The sequence below is a fragment of the Hesperophylax consimilis genome, unplaced genomic scaffold, assembly GCF_061612785.1.
Source record: "Hesperophylax consimilis isolate HC1 unplaced genomic scaffold, BYU_Hcon_1.0 scaffold_61, whole genome shotgun sequence".
Lineage (NCBI taxonomy): Eukaryota > Metazoa > Arthropoda > Insecta > Trichoptera > Limnephilidae > Hesperophylax > Hesperophylax consimilis.
The window spans coordinates 27,087-32,803 of NW_028301291.1; positions in this window are offsets into that span (position 1 = coordinate 27,087).

A 5,717-nucleotide genomic window follows, 5' to 3' on the forward strand; every position below is an offset into this window, starting at 1 on the left:
GATTTGGATAACGATTCTTATCTTTATTCCAATATTTCAGCCAGTTTGGTCCCATAGAACCTGAAAAAACTGCTTCTAAAGTTCGAACCCATGTCTGAAATTAGCGTCCATAAAAATCATGATTTTCCTAAAAATACAACTTTATGGAGATTTTGTAACTGAGTTCGATTTGGATATCGATTCTTATCACTATTCAAAAATTTCAGCCATTTTGGTCGCATAGAACCTGAGAAAACTGCTTCTAAAGTTCGAACCCAAGTCTCCAATTAGCCTCCATAAAAAAGATGGTTTTTCTAAAAATACAACTTTATGGAGATTTTGTGACTGAGTTCGATTTGGATAACGATTCTTATCACTATTCCAATATTTCAGCCAGTTTGGTCCCATAGAACCTGAAAAAACTGCTTCTAAAGTTCGAACCCAAGTCTGAAATTAGCGTCCATAAAAATCATGATTTTTCTAAAAATACAACTTTATGGAGATTTTGTAACTGAGTTCGATTTAACTTTATGACTCATTTCGATTTGTACCATGCTTCTAAATCACTTTTCCTAAATTTCAGCCAATTTGGTCCCATAGAACTTGAGAAAACTGCTTCCAAAGTTCGAGAACCCAAGTCTGAAATTAGCGTCCATAAAAAAGAAGGTTTTTCTAAAAATACAACTTTATGGAGATTTTTTGACTGAGTTCGATTTGGATAACGATTCTTATCACTATTCCAATATTTCAGCCCGTTTGGTCCCTTAAAACCTGATAAAACTGCTTCCAAAGTTCGAACCCAAGGCTGGAATTAGGCTCCATAAAAAAGATTGTTTTTCTAAAAAGACAAGTTTATGGAGATTTTGTGACTGAATTCGATTTGGATAGCGATTCTTATCACTATTTCAAAATTTCAGCCAGTTTGGTTGCATTGAACCTGAGAAAACTGCTTCTAAAGTTCGAACCCAAGTCTCAAATTAGCCTCCATAAAAAGAAGGTTTTTCTAAAAATACAACTTTATGGAGATTTTGTGACTGAGTTCGATTTGGATAACGATTCTTATCACTATTCCAATATTTCAGCCAGTTTGGTCCCATAGAACCTGAGAAAACTGCTTCTAAAGTTCGAACCCAAGTATGAAATTAGCGTCCATAAAAATCATGATTTTTCTAAAAATACAACTTTATGGAGATTTTGTAACTGAGTTCGATTTGGATATCGATTCTTATTACTATTCAAAAATTTCAGCCATTTTGGTCGCATAGAACCAGAGAAAACTGCTTCTAAAGTTCGAACCCAAGTCTGAAATTAGCGTCAGTAAAAATCATGATTTTTCTAAAAATACAACTTTATGACTGATTTCGATTTGTACCATGCTTCTAATCACTTTTCCTAAATTTCAGCCAATTTGGTCCCATAGAACCTGAGAAAACTGCTTCCAAAGTTCGAGAACCCAAGTCTGAAATAAGCGTCCATAAAAATCATAATTTATTTAAAAATACAACATTATGGAGATTTTGTGACTGAATTTGATTTGGATAGCGATTCTTATCACTATTTTTCAAATTTCAGCCAGTTTGGTCGCATAGAACCTGAAAAAACTGCTTCTAAAGTTCGAACCCAAGTCTGAAATTAGCGTCAGTAAAAATCATGATTTTTCTAAAAATACAACTTTATGACTGATTTCGATTTGTACCATGCTTCTTATCACTTTTCCTAAATTTCAGCCAATTTGGTCCCATAGAACCTGAGAAAACTGCTTCCAAAGTTCGAACCCAAGTCTGAAATTAGCGTCCAAAACAATTAAAAATTTTCTAAAAATACCTTTTTATGGAGATTTTGTGACTGAATTCGATTTGGATAGCGATTCTTATCACTATTTCAAAATTTCAGCCAGTTTGGTTGCATAGAACCTGAGAAAACTGCTTCTAAAGTTCGTACCCAAGTCTCAAATTAGCCTCCATAAAAAAGATGTTTTTTCTAAAAATACAACTTTATGGAGATTTTGTGACTGAGTTCGATTTGGATAACGATTCTTATCTTTATTGCAATATTTCAGCCAGTTTGGTCCCATAGAACCTGAAAAAACTGCTTCTAAAGTTCGAACCCAAGTCTGAAATTAGCGTCCATAAAAATCATGATTTTTCTAAAAATACAACTTTATGGAGATTTTGTGACTGAGTTCAATTTGGATATCGATTCTTATCACTATTCCAATATTTCAGCCAGTTTGGTCCCATAGAACCTAAGAAAACTGCTTCTAAAGTTCGAACCCAAGTCTGAAATTAGCGTCCATAAAAATCATAATTTTTCTAAAAATACAACTTTATGGAGATTTGTAACTGATTTCGATTTGTACCATGCTTCTTATCACTTTTCCTTAATTTCAGCCAATTTAGTCCCATACAACCTGAGAAAACTGCTTACAAAGTTGGAACCCAAGGCTGGAATTAGGCTCCATAAAAAAGATGGTTTTTCTAAAAAGACAACTTTATGAAGATTTTGTGACTGAGTTCGATTTGGATAACGATTCTTATCACTATTCCAATATTTCAGCCCGTTTGGTCCCTTAAAACCTGAGAAAACTGCTTGCAAAGTTCGAACCCAAGTCTGAAATTTGGGTCACTAAAAATCATAATTTTTCTAAAAATACAACTTTATGGAGATTTTGTGAATGATTTCGATTTGTACCATGCTTCTTATCCTTTTTCCTAAATTTCAGCCTATTTGGTCCATAGAACCTGACAAAACTGCTTCAAAAGTTCGAACCCAAGTTTGAAATTAGCGTCCATCAAAATAATAATTTTTCTTAAAATAAAATTTTATGGAGATTTTGTGACTGAATTCAATTTGGTTAGCGATTCTTATGACTATTTCGAAATTTCAGCCAGTTTGGTCGCAAAGAACCTGAGAAAACTGCTTCTAAATTTCGAACCCAAGTCTGAAATTAGCGTCCATAAAAATCATAATTTTTCTAAAAATACAACTTTATGGAGATTTGTAACTGATTTCGATTTGTACCATGCTTCTTATCACTTTTCCTTAATTTCTGCCAATTTAGTCCCATACAACCTGAGAAAACTGCTTACAAAGTTCGAACCCAAGGCTGAAATAAGGCTCCATAAAAAAGATGGTTTTTCTAAAAAGACAACTTTATGAGAATTTTTGACTGAGTTCGATTTGGATAACGATTCTTATCACTATTCCAATATTTCAGCCCGTTTGGTCCCTTAAAACCTGAGAAAACTGCTTGCAAAGTTCGAACCCAAGTCTGAAATTTGCGTCACTAAAAATCATAATTTTTCTAAAAATACATTTTTATGGAGATTTTATGACTGATTTCAATTTGTACCATGCTTCTAATAACTTTTCCTAAATTTCAGCCAATTTGGTCCATAGAACCTGACAAAACTGCTTCAAAAGTTCGAACCCAAGTCTGAAATTAGCGTCCATCAAAATAATAATTTTTCTTAAAATAAAATTTTATGGAGATTTTGTGACTGAATTCAATTTGGTTAGCGATTCTTATGACTATTTCGAAATTTCAGCCAGTTTGGTCGCATAGAACCTGAGAAAACTGCTTTTAAAGTTCGAACCCAAGTCTGAAATTAGCGTCCATAAAAATCATAATTTTTCTAAAAATACGACTTTATGGAGATTTTGTGACTGAGTTCGATTTTGATTGCGATTCTTATCACTATTACAAAATTTCAGCCAGTTTGGTCCCATAGAACCTGAGAAAACTGCTTCCAAATTTCGAACCCAAGTCTGATATAAGCGTCCATAAAAATAATAATTTTTCTAAAAATACAATTTTATGGAGATTTTGTGACTGATTTCGATTTGTACCATGCTTCTTATCACTTTTCCTAAATTTCAGCCAATTTGGTCCCATAGAACCTGAGAAAACTGCTTCCAAAGTTCGAACCCAAGTCTGAAATTAGCGTCCAAAAAAATTAAAAATTTTCTAAAAATACATATTTATGGAGATTTTGTGACTGAATTCAATTTGGTTAGCGATTCTTATCAATATTAGAAAATTTCAGCCAGTTTGGTCCCATAAAACCTGAGAAAACTGCTTTCAAAGTTCGAACCCAAGTCTGAAATTTGCGTCCATAAAAATCATAATTTTTCTAAAAATACAACTTTATGGAGATTTGTAACTGATTTCGATTTGTCCCATGCTTCTTATCACTTTTCCTTAATTTCAGCCAATTTAGTCCCATACAACCTGAGAAAACTGCTTACAAAGTTCGAACCCAAGGCTGAAATAAGGCTCCATAAAAAAGATGGTTATTCTAAAAAGACATTTTTATGAAGATTTTTTGACTGAGTTCGATTTGGATAACGATTCTTATCACTATTCCAATATTTCAGCCCGTTTGGTCCCTTAAAACCTGATAAAACTGCTTCCAAAGTTCGAACCCAAGGCTGGAATTAGGCTCCATAAAAAATATGGTTTTTCTAAAAAGACAAGTTTATGGAGATTTTGTGACTGAATTCGATTTGGATAGCGATTCTTATCACTATTTCAAAATTTCAGCCAGTTTGGTTGCATTGAACCTGAGAAAACTGCTTCTAAAGTTCGAACCCAAGTCTCAAATTAGCCTCCATAAAAAAGATGGTTTTTCTAAAAATACAACTTTATGGAGATTTTGTGACTGAGTTCGATTTGGATAACGATTCTTATCACTATTCCAATATTTCAGCCAGTTTGGTCCCATAGAACCTGAGAAAACTGCTTCTAAAGTTCGAACCCAAGTCTGAAATTAGCGTCCATAAAAATCATGATTTTTCTAAAAATACAACTTTATGGAGATTTTGTAACTGAGTTCGATTTGGATATCGATTCTTATCACTATTCAAAAATTTCAGCCATTTTGGTCGCATAGAACCAGAGAAAACTGCTTCTAAAGTTCGAACCCAAGTCTGAAATTAGCGTCAGTAAAAATCATGATTTTTCTAAAAATACAACTTTATGACTGATTTCGATTTGTACCATGCTTCTAATCACTTTTCCTAAATTTCAGCCAACTTGGTCCCATAGAACCTGAGAAAACTGCTTCCAAAGTTCGAGAACCCAAGTCTGAAATTAGCGTCCATAAAAATCATAATTTATTTAAAAATACAACATTATGGAGATTTTGTGACTGAATTTGATTTGGATAGCGATTCTTATCACTATTTCAAAATTTCAGCCAGTTTGGTCGCATAGAACCTGAAAAAACTGCTTCTAAAGTTCGAACCCAAGTCTGAAATTAGCGTCAGTAAAAATCATGATTTTTCTAAAAATACAACTTTATGACTGATTTCGATTTGTACCATGCTTCTTATCACTTTTCCTAAATTTCAGCCAATTTGGTCCCATAGAACCTGAGAAAACTGCTTCCAAAGTTCGAACCCAAGTCTGAAATTAGCGTCCAAAAAAATTAAAAATTTTCTAAAAATACCTTTTTATGGAGATTTTGTGACTGAATTCAATTTGGTTAGCGATTCTTATCAATATTAGAAAATTTCAGCCAGTTTGGTCCCATAGAACCTGAGAAAACTGCTTCCCAAGTTCGAACCCAAGGCTGAAATTAGGCTCCATAAAAAAGATGGTTTTTCTTAAAATACAACTTTATGAAGATTTTTAGACTGAGTTCGATTTAGATAACGATTCTTATCACTATTCCAATATTTCAGCCCGTTTGGTCCCTTAAAACCTGAAAAAACTGCTTCCAAAGTTCGAACCCAAG